At 32.3% G+C, this 14,877-nt stretch overlaps 1 pseudogene; it reads right to left on the reverse strand.

Annotated features, from left to right (window-relative positions):
- Positions 1–4,794: 4,794 nt before the first annotated feature.
- On the reverse strand, positions 4,795–10,468 carry LOC139500176 (peptidoglycan recognition protein 1-like; annotated as a pseudogene).
- Positions 10,469–14,877: the final 4,409 nt, after the last annotated feature.

Raw genomic sequence — 14,877 nt, forward strand, 5'->3', positions numbered from 1 at the left:
CTGCGTCTGGATGCTTCAAAACCATTCCAATCATTGAAAGCCGACGATGCGTGATACATGAATACCCTTTCGTGTTTGACAGATAAAAGAAAAAACTTTTTTTTATTGTAAAGATTATTCAATGATTACCATCTAATTTATAAACCCTTAATTGCATCACATGGAAGGAAATTCGCAATTTTGAATTTCAATGTCGCAGAAAATGCAAAATAAGACATAAATCCTATCGTTAGTATTTCTATATCTATTGCGTTTTCATGCACATATTCAAGAACGTCAATAAGAAACTTGCGCTGGTGGAATATTCAAATGTTTGTCCCCTTTTGATTGGCCTTACCTTTCTTAGTTATACAATGTATAAAACAGATCTATAGAGAACATATGTTCAAATATTGGCACCAGGTTAAACGGCAAAATACACTTTCCGACAATAAACCCTGTCAAAAAGACACAGACACATCATCGTTCATTAACGAAGTTGTTCATACAAATGTTATAGTCCTAGAAAATCATAAGATGAACGAAGGCGCTTGATAATACATCAATGTTCAAACCTTTATTGCTACTTTTATTCTTAGGTCAAAAGTTTGTTGAAACAGTGTACAGAATTATATAAAAAAGAAACTGTGCATAGAGATAACTGTACGACAGATTTCTTAAATTAGATAAATGATCTTAAACTTCTTCTGCCCTTTATTCAGCAGCAAAATTATATAAAGAACGAGCTGCACAAGTTTCTAATCTGCTCAAACTTTAACTGGATAGGTGCACGCCTGATAAAGAAAGTTTTGCAAGGGAAATATTGTGGTTATTTTTTTCACTGCATTGTAAATAGTTTTTATTTATATAGTAAAGAGAGTGTTAAAAGTACATAACTAGGAAATGCATATATCGTAATCTTAAATACTGCCGCGATTTTCCTTAGAAGGACTGGTCATCCTTGCAAATTCTGTTTGATTTTAAATCCTCAACTTTTTAACTTAGTTGCCAGCGTCACTTATAAGAATTAATCGAACAAAAAACTTCAAATTGTAAAATGTTATATAGCGGAACCTGATTTAAATCATTTTGTTATAAATATACTGCAATAATTTAAAATATTCTTCCCACTGTACATATCAAGTAACAAATTACCTGTCCATAGCGGTATTAATCTTAATTGTTCACAAATGTTATAAATACATTTGTACTACTAAAAAGGAACTTGTGCAAATTTGTCCCTACTAACACTCCACCCCATCCCCTCACCCCCTCCCCCTATAGGACTATGATCCCGCAACGACTTCAGACCTTATAAAAGTTTTAGAAGTTGAAGTAAGAACGCGATACTCTTAGTTATGACATGTCAAGGTCTTCATGTTCGTGGAGGTTTACAACCAGCTTTAAACATAGATAGTGAAGACCCTGTTTAATGCGCCCTTAAAAGAAAACTTCAGTTTGGGCATTACGGCCTACTTATAACTGAATTTAAAGATGTAGAATCTACACTCACTCTTCAATTTGTTAGGGATGCCTGTAGATATGTTTGATGTATAATGGAACACGCCAAGTCATTCACAAGATAGACACCACGAAAGTGTCAGAATTAAAGGAGGGCTTGGAATATATATAAGGCTTTTTGATTTCCAGAGTCAGATCAATAAAGTTTCTCGCAAGCTCTCCCATAATTTCATATTTTACGTTATAGTTTATAATTAAATATTTTGTTTGAAGAAAAGGAGTAGTTGACATTACAAAGATTACACACTTGTTGTTGATACATCATATGCTTTTTTTGCTATATGAATTATTAAAATTGATCATATGTTGGTTTTTAAGATCGCCTGGAACGAAGGACCAAGTGAGCTTTTTTCATCACTTGACGTCTGTCGTTTGTCGTTTTTAACTTTTACAAAATCTCCTCAGAAACTACAGGAAACAATGTAACCAAAGTTGACTTTATACGTCATCGGGGGCTTTAATTAAAAAACATGTGTCCGATGACCTCTCCTGCCAACCAAGATGGCCGACATGCCTAAAATTAATACGTTTATGGGTAAATTGTCAGTTTTTCTTATTATTTTGAAACCGTTATACTTATCAAACAGCTGCAACTACTAGATGTTTGGAACAGTTTAAATGATTAAATTGATCATTGTGCAGATTAGATATACATATGTTTCACGTAAATAAACTCATCATAGATACCAGGACTAAATTGTGTATATACGCAAGACGCGCGTTTCGTCTACAAAAGACTCTACATTTTGTAATTTAAATTTGGTTGTTCTAGAGAATATCGACGAAAGAGTAATTAAAATCGAGAACCATGTGAAATGTGACTTGGAATGGAACTTTAGTTTTTTTACTTTCACTCAGTTGGTAACAGATGCTAGTGGAATATTAGTTTACCGTAGAGTACCAGTGATCCGTGCAGAAGCCATTGATTTTCATACTTAAAGTATGAAGTTTGTCTGTTAATTCATTTGTAGAAGTTACGTAATTATATAAATATTACGGTTGACAAATTTTTAATGTCGTGTGTAGAGTCTCTTTGACAAAAAGGAGACAGTACGCATATTTCAAAATATTACGACATACTTACTTCTAGTAAAATAAGATGGCAGAAAGAAAATGAAGGAAGGTGATTTTGAAGAGAAGGTGCATCAAACGTTATTACATTGTTGGTCTGGCAACCTCTTTTATTGGAAACCTTTTTTAGCATTTGTCTATTAATCAATCGCCAGCAGAAGTTAAAGCTCCGATACAGTGTGGTGATTAGATTTTTATATTTCTAGGAATTATATTCTTTATGGCCATCGTGATGTTGGAAAAACAGCTTGTCCGAAGACCTGCATGTTAAACGTGGTTCAAAAATGGCCACATTACTGCACTCAGAAACCATTCGCAGGATAAAATATTTTAAAATTGCAACACAGAATCAAATTTTACATACTTGAAATATAAATCGTGTGTTACTGAACAGGCCGCTACTTTTTTCAATCAGGTTTTATATTTTGATATTTTGTGAACTTTTATAATTTCTATATAGGCAGTGTAAGTTTTGCACATTGTTGAAGTCATACGGTAACACATAGTTGCTATCATCTGCATTATTTGGTCTCTGGTCAATTTTTGTTTCATTGACAATTATACTACATCTTCCTTTTTTTTCTAGAAAAAAATTTAGGTATACGTTTTAAAAATAAAATGACAAAAATACCGGATGAACATTCAAACCGGAAAGTATGTAGTAAAAAGGCAAAATTTAAAGCCCAAACACATTGAACGCATGGATAACTGCTATATTTCTGACTATGTATAAATTGTTGGATTAAACCTGGCTGTGTAGCTAGATTAACCGCTCACATATATGACCTTCTCTTAATAACTTTTTCGTTAGTTTGGCATAGCGCATCACTAAAGAGACATTAATTTTCAAAATACGCATCTGGTACAGAAAAATTGGTATCGTTTATGTTATTACTACCTCTGGGTCGATTCCCTGCTGGTAGACTGATAGATCATGAGGGTATCACCAGCACAGTTGCCAGTACTTTAGTTAAAGTACTGGCATGAGCATATGGATTTTATATTATCAAAATTTGCTGTTACGAAATTTTGGAAATTGTTTAAAATAAGGATTGCATCTCCCTCTGATTCCTTGCCCGGCGTTGGCTATTATTTCTAGTCCTTCTTTGTTTATAGCTTTTTATATATTTATAAATCTTTGGATTTTCAATATTTTGGCCTGGAGCATCACTGAAGCGACATTGATTGTCGAAATGCGCATCTGGTGCAGAAACTTTGGTACCGGTTATGCTATTAAGGAAACATATCGGTATTTGATATTATATTCTGCAGATATAGGTTTCTGATACGATTTAAAAGGAGTTATTGAAAAAAGGTTAATCAATGTAAGTGTGGTTTTCACGCATCGTTGACAATGTAATGGAATTTGATGCGACTGTCATACAAGTGAGAGGTTTAGCTAGTTATAAAACCAGGTTCAATCCACCATTTTCTACATTAGAAAATGCCTGTACCAAGTCAGGAATATGACAGTTGTTATCCATTCTTTTTGATGTGTTTGGACTTTTGATTTTGCCTTCTGATTTTGTACTTTCCTTTTTGAATTTTCCTCGAAGTTCAGTATTTTTGTGTTTTTACTTTTTTCTTCACTATTCAAAGAATGGTTCTAGCGACAAACAGATGTTCAGTACATGGTATCAAAGTTTTACCTCGGGAACTTATAGCAGAATAGTTTTAGTTTTCTCGGCGTAAGATTACCTGTAGTTTTAACATATGTGCCTTTTCTTGATAGTTTTGTTTTCATTGACAATCTCTTTTTATGATAAAATTCATTATACATCTGAAACTTTCGTTTTTATGTAAATGTTAATTTTAATTAGGTAAAAAAAATTGTATCTTCTAACAATCAATCCTTCCTTCTTAGAATAAATATTAAATACAACGTCTCCCTGATTGTCCGAAAATGGCTTCTTTTACTATACTTATAACTAAAAAAACATAATTAGAAATATAATATCAGTCTGCTATGCAAAAGCTGAGTAATATATAATGACAATTATATAAGCTCTAGCAAACAGACAAGTGAACGAACGGACAATGTAATTTTAGTATGACATTTATTCAACGAAAGGATTTCAAAATTTTGACATTTTGTGTTTCATAAACTGAACAGCAATATTAAAATTCTTAAGTGCATGTTTCAGAAAAAAAAAATTTGAACGAAATAAATCGTATTATATTATTCATGGTAGAAATTATCAATCTGAAAGCGTTAACAATTTTTCAGGGAGAATGTGCCTTAAAACGAGCCCATGTTTTGATGACGTTGTACAAAGCAATGCCTGGACATGTAGTGGTACTAACATCCCGATGTCCAAACAAAGCGTAAGACGATGAAACTTTTCCTTTACTGATTCCACATTGAATCAACTTTTTAACAGCATTTAAAGCAGCAGAATTGGGAGCACGGGTCGCAAAATTTCCCATAAATGAGGCGGCTAATCCACGACTGTTATAGCCTGAAGTATGAGCCCCTACTTTATCCCAGCCTCTGCCCTCATAGATTTTCCCATCTTCACCAACAAGGAAGCTGTAACCAATGTCTGCCCAGTCTGTAAATATTAACAATTCTAGTTTAATTTGTTGTTTTTTTTTACAGTAACAAAGATGTTATAAAACACCATTGTAAATTTCTCATTTTTTTTTATGTTTAACATCGTATCATTATTGGCATTTTCTCATCCTTGCATCGTCTGCCTGTTGTCACATGTATTTAGGACAGGGAATCAGTCGAGACTTTGTTATTGTTAAGTGAAATTACAAATACTTTTAGTGATCGCAAACATTCTTTGATACAGTATCATCTTGTATTGGTTTACAGGTATTTGTGTTTGTTATGCAAACTAAGTAGTGTGGGGCAATATCTAACGTTATACTAGGTCTTTATTTCCTCACAAGGAATGTATAAAACCAAGATTTCCAAATGGCGAAGGTCAAATGATTCCTGAAATCATTTTACGGTCGCTATCACGAGTTGGTTAGCGTAACATTTGTTTCACATATATGTTCCAATTGTCGTAACTACATTTCTTTCCTTTTTCTGATCGAAACGCGCTTCTGATAAAAATGAAAAATTGCAATCCTGGTTTCTATGAGTTTATTAACAACCACTGTGTCGATGTCACTGCTGGTGAAGTTTTCATTACCCGAGGGTATCACCACCCTAGAAGTCAACATTTCTGTGTTGACATGAGTTTTCATTAAATTTAGATTTAATATGCTCATACTATAGATTTACTATTTTCAAAATTTTGAATCTTTTTGTGACATGGATTGTCAGTTTATTTTCGAATTATCAGTGTATATGTCCCTTTTGGTGTCTTTCGCCTCTTTTTATTTGTTAACCTTTCTAGATATCTTTCATTATTTTACCGGTCGTCGGAATTGAGAATTGTTACTATTGTATATCCCGGCAACCATAGTGAAAGCGCAAAATGTTTAGATATAGAAAACGCAAAAAAGCGTTATTACCAAAAGGAACCTCATAGCAAATTCCAAACGTAGCTAAGGTCATCTATGCCTTCAAAATGAAACATTAGTTTCTAGTTACAACATATTTATTGCTACTGATTCCTATGTTGTGTCTTCTATACTAATGATTGTCTTTTTGATTTTAGCCATGGCGTTGTCAGTTTATTTTCAATCTATGAGTTTGACTATTCCTATGGTATATTTGGTCCCTCTTTTAACTATCGTTGGAAATAAAAGCAAAGCAAGGGGAAACCCAAATGGGCAGATTTAGTATTCTCATTTTCTTATTTGATTTGAAATTTATTTGTAATTTCGAGTTTTATTATTTTTATTGAATAACTTACTGCGACTATCCATGTGGTAATTTTGTATTCCTTTCATTTGTGAGATACATGCAGAAAATGATGAACAATATCCACCGTCAGTATGATGTATGAAGAAATCAGGAACTGGCGTATAGATAGTCGATGTACTTCTTGGTCTCCGAGCTCCCCAGCTGTCACGTGTAATTATCTTAACATCGGAGCAGTCACGAGTATCATGTTCTACAAATAAGATCAACATCGTCATAATAACTTGAACATATTTAATTTGTGTTAAAGTCTTACGGGCATGTTCCTACCATACGAGTCGTTGAACTATACGCGTATGGTCCAACCTGATCCTCATGGTCGAACTATATAAGTATTCTACTATTTTGGTTATTAACGTGGTGGACTAGGTTAGTATTAAGACCATATTTTTCTAATCAATTCTAACTTACTTAGAACGAAGACGCGGCTCTTTCTCTAAAGGCAAAATTACACAAGTTGCTAACTGAATTAAGTATCTTAGTGTTTAAATCAGTATTCCAGACAAAAAACTTCTTATATAAGAAGAGGATTTAAGAACACAAATCCATGCGAGTTGAGCAATTGACTTCTTGCTAATCAATTCATTACGATACTTGTTTTTCATTTCATAAGTACACATGGAAAGAAAATATCAAATAAACTTATTTCACAACGAATCTGACTTGTAAATTGAATTCGCTGTGTCTATTTATGCCGTTACAATCTCTACCATATGATGGAATAAATGAAAATTTCAATTTAAGAATATTTAATATAATGGGACTTTTATGCATGGTCCTGGTAATAGCTATTGATAAATACCCGATCCATGCGAGTTTTCGGTCTCTAAATGCTTATCATCTATAATGCTAGGCAAATTTGCTTTCTTAAGATGTAAATCCCGTTCATACAATATATTCGACTGTGACTCACGTACTATCAACATATACTACTGGGTAATTCAACACGAAATCTATTTAAATGACCCGAATAATGGTTAAAGACTTCTTTGAAAAAGGATGCACGAGTTGTTTGAGAATTGAAATTTTAATGAAAGTCGGTTGTACCATACTTAATATATACATTACGGTTACATACCTACTGCTGTTGTTTTACAACAACGTCTAGTATCACTACCAGTACATTTCCCTGAGTAATATGAACCACTTCATGTGTTGCTGTCATCCTGGCAACTACCTCCTACATCTCTACATGGCTGGTCAATGTCTGAAATTGAAAAATTGAAGGAAAAAAACCCCACAAAAATACTGAACTCCAAGGAAAATTCAAAACGGAAAGTCCCTAATCAAATGGCAAAATCAAAGGATAAAACACATCAAACGAATGGACAACAACTGTCATATTCATGACTTGGTACAGACATTTTCAAATGTAGAAAATTGGTGGATTGAACCTGGTTTTATAGCGCTTAACTTTTCACTTTTATGATAGTCGCATCAAATTCCGTTATTTGTACAACGATGCGTGAACAAAACAGACACAATTGGTAAAATACTGAAAATATGGTTAAGCAGTCACTACTGTGTTACAATCTCAAGACAAACAAACATATACGAAAAAAAATCTTTCCTATATGCCTTCTTTTCTTTCTACTTGTAGTTTCAAGTTCTATACATCATTTTTCAGTTGCAGTGTGGTGCACAACTTAGCCCCTTGTTGAATGTATAACTGAGACTTTGAGATCCAGGATTTGATTTGCCTGAAGTATTTGTGTATTTATGCAAAAAAAAAAAAAAAAAAAAAACTCTAACACATATACATAAAAATGCAGAACCATTTTCACTTTTCTCTTGTGCCATTTCGTTATTCATGTACATATAAATGTATGTCTACACTTCTGTGCGTCTTCAAGTTTCATGATAGTAATCAATTTGCCACTGATACGCATTTCTTGACAAATTTCACTAGATATCCTTACTATCTATGATATTGTACATTGGTCATCAGGGAAAAGACAACTAATTTCAGTAATCAGTGTTGCTTTTTTTTTTAATTTTTAACGATTGAATGTAAAAGAGTATTTTACTATATATTCTTTGGATTCTTGATTTCTGCTTTTTAATAGAAAACAAAATGTGTTAAACAGCTCTACACCCAGATCTGTAAAATATATTTTACGTACCCACTGCTGCTGGTTTACAACAACGTCTATTTGTACTACCAGAACATTTCCCCGAGTAATATGAACCACTACATGGGTTGCTGTCATACTGACAATTACCTCCAAAAGCTATACATGGTTGGTCACCGGCTTAAAATGAAGAAAAAAATAAATCGTCGTACATATATGCCTTCTCTTTCTTATTATTTCTATCTGTAGTTGTAAGAACTATAGACTGTCTTGCAGTTGTGGTTTTGTCGAACGTAATTTTGAGTCATTGATATGTTCACATATTCCAACTAGTTGCCATTTGTGCTATTTTTTCTTCAATGCTATCCAAATTTGTTTCCTGCAGCTTTAAGACACTTTCTGATGATGAAATGTTACTATGACTCGGGTACGACAACATATATTAGTGACACTTAAAAATAGATTCAACCCAAACAAAAAAGCCATTTGATTGACTCAAAAACTGGTTCACGACTTCTATGTGAGTAGTAATTCTTTTAAACGGCAATTGGCTGTTTCAGAATGTAATGCATTCTGGGTAATGTTTAAAAAGTGTACACCTAAATGTCGTGATTGGTTACAAATGTCATTCAGAATGGCAATGCAACCAATGACGTGACTTGATTTTCATTTTGGGGAACGAACAATGAAAAACCCATGATTATTTAGATTCTGAAAAGGCACATTGCACGCTATGATTAATACATGTCACGTTTACGTACCAACTGTTGTTGGTTTACAACAACGTCTGTTTGTACTACCAGAACATTTCCCCGAGTAATATGAACCACTACATGGGTTGCTGTCATACTGACAATTGCCTCCGAAATCTATACATGGTTGGTCACCGGCTTAAATGAAGAAAAAAAACCAATTATCTTAAGTTACAAATATGCCTGATCTTTCATATTCTTTCTAGTTGACGTTTTAAAATCTATAACTTCTATAGACTGCCGTGCAGTTGTAGTTTTGTTAAATGTGTGTTACCATTTTGTGTCATTGATATTTTTACATATTATTTGAAGACCTAATTGTGGACTTCGACTGTTATCTTCTCTTTGGTCAGGATGTAGTTTCTTTGGACGAAACGCGCGTCTAGCGCAAATACAAAATGCGAATTCTGGTATCTACGATTAGTTTATTTGACATTTTCCCCATTTTCATTCTCATTTATTTCCTTCTGTTTCCACCATTTAATTTGATTGTTTCACTTGTTTTATGCCTTAATTTGCCTCAAATATTTGAAAATTTGCGTTATACAAACAGCTATACAAAGATTAAGCCAATTATAAAGAAAATAAATACTCTATCAAATCCATAAAGAAAGCAGAATTATTTTCCTGACTATTTTTGTGCAATTGGTTTTAAGGTAAATTACTTATTTATATGTAAACATGTCTAGAGTTTTGAGATCAAATAAATATCTTCATAAATTTCCCTTTATTTCATTAACCATGTAACAATAATTCACATATGATTGAAAAAAGTCAAAATAATTTTAGAAACGCTTACTTAAGGTCGTTTCAGAACTTGAGGAACCACACACATCTGAAAAAATACCTTTGGATAGATAGCAGTTTGACAAACAAGAATTTTGATCATTGAATATTTCCTGAATAATTGAAACGGATTAAAACGTCCCGCTGATTTTTAAAGAGTTATCTCCCTGTAGTGTTATGTACCCCCTTACTAAGACACCTTTTCAACGTTCATCATGTTAAATATATGTACCATTAGCATGGTATTATCATATTGTATTGTAATTTATTGTGTCTCAAGTATTGGCAACGACATATTGCGATAGATGCAATTCAAAACGAAATATAAAAGACATGGATATTGTTTCAAGACTTCTATTGACAGTCAATAGCATCATATTACGTACCCGGTGTTCAACAACGGTTGGATGCATTCCCAGAGCATTTTCCCGAGTGATATGAACAACTTCATGGGTTGCTGTCATGCTGGCATTGCCCTTCAAAGTCTATACATAGCTGGTCACTGGCTTAAATTGAAAAAAAATATAAATATAAATGTTTAATTTTCTAGTTCTTTCTAAAGCAAAATTCGCACATCTTGTCGGGGCCGCACAGTCTTACCCTTAGTGAGCAATCTACAGTAGGGAAAACAATAAAATTAACACTCACACCCTTTTCAATGCTTTCTTAAAAAGATAGCTTCCTGTTTATATGATATATGTAAGTAGGTATGTGATCAATATCTTCCATAGATATAATTTGGAGTAGTTTAAACGGTGAAAAATAGTTTCTTGTTAGTGTATCCATGGCAACAATATGCGTTTATTTACTATCGAATATTACGAAAAAGAAATTGTATGAAAATGTTGGCATAGGTTGAATAATTTATCAGATGTTTTCTTTAATTCCTTTAAATCCCCAGCGTCATGTTTTGACAAACGCGTATTAATTATTTAGAGATAAATAATCAATTTTGAATATTTTTGTTTAACTTTAGAACGTAATTTTTAGTTCAATTTAACAGAATTTTTGACTCACCCAGGAGTTAAAATAGAGTTTCATTTTATGGAACAACGTATGAGTATCGTAAAAACTTCGATTCTTCCGCAATTGAGGGCCAACTAAGTTCGAGACAACGATCAATGCAGAATATAAAGACCAAATAAAAAAAGCTGTTCGTCTCTTATTTTCGTAAAATTGCGCAAAAAAAATCAATCATGTTCAAAAAGCGTTCGTAAACTTTAAAATAACTTGTTGACCTATGAACGGTCGTATATGAAAATGAAAATGTACATTTAAAAAGACAATAGCCATCCCCCCATCGGGCCCATTCGTGTCGTTTGTTATACACTTATCCGTAACATTTTCAAGTCATGAAATCATTGTACTAGTATTAGTATCATGATATGAGTTTAACTGACAATTATGCATCATTCACAAATTCTGAGTAATCAAAAAGATCCCGCATGGCTGAATCAAAAACCTGTGAAAAAGGGCTAAACTCTTCAGATCGATACATAGCAGGAAAAAACATCTTATAAAAACACAAACCGGACGCCATAAGGTATTTGCACATCTTTCAAAGTTCAAAGGTATTTAAAAGAAGTTTTACGATATAATTTAAGGTGAAAAATATTTTTATCTACGTAATAAATTAATTTTTCAAAATCAAAATTCTCTGCTTTATGTTTATAGATTTTCATTTGCGATATCTAAAATGCGTAGTAAAATATAAACCATTTCAAGTGATTATATGTAAACAACTACTACTTCAAAAAAGTTACGCTTCTTAGGCTTAGTGGTGTGGAGATATTCATCAATTAAATCAAAGTTAAAAAGTAAAATAAAAAATTAATTACAAAATCTGTTTTGACAAAGTTTGAATTACATTTTGAAGTACATTTTTGTCTTGTGTAGTTTTATTTGTCTGTTTGTCCATTTAATTTTTAGCCATGGATTTGTCAGTTTATTTTCGATCTATGGGTTTGACTGTCCCTCTGGTATCTTTCGCCCCTCTTTGTTTTTTTTTATTCTTGAATTATGTTGTATAAAAAACAACATTTATGAAAATCTTTATTCTTCAAGAATTAATCCTTTTACACATTTCCTTTTATATCTATATCATCGATATTCTAACTTATGTTGTTCGAATCAATTTAAGATTTCAATCAAAACATTAGTCATTCATTTATTTACAGATGATAATTTAACCATGGATACACCTTTTATATTACTGATAACGGTATCAGGATTCGTTTGCAAGCAATTCCATACCCATTGTTCTATGATCCAATATATGATTTCAAAATCAAGTTGTTGGAACTATAAAATGAAATACAGAATGGAATATTTAAACTGGACCATAAATTAAAGTAGGTTCAAAACTTTGAATTTTTGAAAAAACTAGGATTTTCTTATCCAAGGCATAGATTACCTTAGCCGTATTTGGCACAACTTTTTGGAATTTCCTCAATGCTCTTCAACTTTGTACTTGTTTGGCTTTATAAATATTTTGATATGAGCGTCACTGGTGAGTCTTATGTAGACGAAACGCGCGTCTAGCGTACAAAATTATAATCCTGGTACCTTTGATAACTATATTCAATTTTGGGTATCTTAACGTTACAGTTTTAACTGGCGATTATACAAATTCCGATGCATTTTTACGCGTTTGTACGAAATTAGAACTACTGTATCCTGTAAAATTGATAAACAAGTTTTCAAAGTGTTTCATATTCAAAATTCTCTGATCTACAGAGTTGTCGTTAATCAGTCAACTCTGATCTTTTACGTAACACCTGGTTATAAAAAATAAACTACATGATAAGTACCTCTTTATTCAGTACTCTCTTGTGAAGATTTCATATTTTCCAGAAAATTAAAATAATTTTTCATATCATTAAAGTTGAATAATAAAAAAAAACGGATCGATTGAATATTTTATAAAAAATTATCTAATTTTTCAGTGTTATGTGTGGTCGAAACACGCATAACGAATCTGTAAAACAATAAAATGTTATGAAAACTTGACTACAACCTCCCATTTAGACAAATTCTCAATAAATGTCTTTGCCAGTAAATAAAAGGTTCTAAAAAAGGGAATATGTAAACAAAACAAACAACCACAACTCTGAGACACTAAAAAAAGGCGTAATACTTGTCACTGATTAAGTTGCGCCATTTAAATGTTGTGCCATTAAAAAAAAATAGCCAATTAACGTTTATACATTTCTCCATTAAATGCATTTGTCTTTATAGGTTATAATGGTTTTTTTTAATTGCATTTTATTGTGAACTAAATGAAGATCAAACTATTTGGTAGTTCCAATATCCATTCGTATACTTCTCTTCACTGAAGGAAAATAGTTTTGGAACTGAAACGATTACTGTACGGAGTTTGATTGAAGAAATGTATTGCAAAAATACATTATGTGTTCAGCTGTTGCTGTTTTTTTCACTTTAACATTAATCAGTTGAATTTATCTTCATCAATCAATGTCTTCCTAACATACAAAGAATTACTATTGTGATAATTGTTTTTAAAGTTTCTCATATTGAGTACTTTCAATAATTAACACTGGATGTTAAGCAATCAATTAATCTAAATGAATATAACTCAAAATATATCATTCAAAATTCTTACCCAGACAGCAGCCAGTAACAGTAAATAGTAGAATCAAGAACAACATTTTCCCTATACTTGACATAATTGCTAAATCTATCTTCTATAGGTTGCACTTTGTAAATACAGCTGATTCTCAAAACACGCCTCTTTTGGGGAGTAATTGAATATTCATAGAAAATTGATTTTGTTTACATACTGGTTCCCAGTTATGCTCTCTGTGTTCCATATCGCAGAGACAGAACTTGGGAATGTTACCAGTAAATAAACACGTGCATATTGTTTACATTGAAACCTGTGGTAACCTTACATTCGAGGTAGGGGTAGTTAAGAAAATTAGTGTAAGTTTAAACTCTGAGAAGTTCAGGGCATATAAACGTTGAAAATATGCCGCACAGCCCTATATTTTGACCTTTGAAAAAAAATGTGGTGCATATGAACTTTCAATTCTAGGATAAGATTTTTTTCAAAACTTCATAGTAAAAGTGGTACAGTTTTAGCCGTAAAAGGAGTTCCTATGGGAAATTGCATTGTCAATATTTACAGAAATGCAACCTATATAGGGTGAAAAAGGGGAACATTCAAAATTTAACCAAATATGCTTTATTTCACAGATTTTAAAGAAATTAACTCAAATAAGAAGTTTTATAAATATTTAATGAAGATTGATAGAATCCTGGGCCTTAAATATGATGACTCAGCATAAATTCACAGTTTACAGTATGCTAAGTTTACTCAAAGTCCTGGATACAAAATTAAATCATAATATTTGCATATTTGTAAGTTAAATTGTTAAGAAGTGCTTATATTAACTCTTCGCAGTCATTGAAACTCATAGATCCTTCCTAAATATTATTTATGTGGTATTTGTGTCCTTTCGATAACCCAAAAGTAAGCCGCAACACCTAAATCTGCTTTTTTGACACCACGGCATAATGAATACAAGCTAGAAAAACAAAAATATCGCAAGAAAACTTACAATAGTGTGTTCTATCCTGAATATGTACTAAATATTCCAAATTGCTAGAAACAGCAGAATGATTTAGGAAATTTGAGGCCCCAGGGGCAAAAAACATAGAAAATTGCCTACCCCCTGTGTCATAAAACAAATAATGTAACTTGTAAATGCTATGATTTTATGATTTTAAAGTTCTTGATATAGAAAACAATAACTATGCTTGGAAGTTATGCAAAATTCAGATGTTAGCAGTCATCTCTACAACATTTTAAGTGAATTTATATCTCAGACTGGTATCTGCATACATACAACTA

This window comes from Mytilus edulis, chromosome 13, assembly GCF_963676685.1.
Source record: "Mytilus edulis chromosome 13, xbMytEdul2.2, whole genome shotgun sequence".
NCBI classification, from domain to species: domain Eukaryota; kingdom Metazoa; phylum Mollusca; class Bivalvia; order Mytilida; family Mytilidae; genus Mytilus; species Mytilus edulis.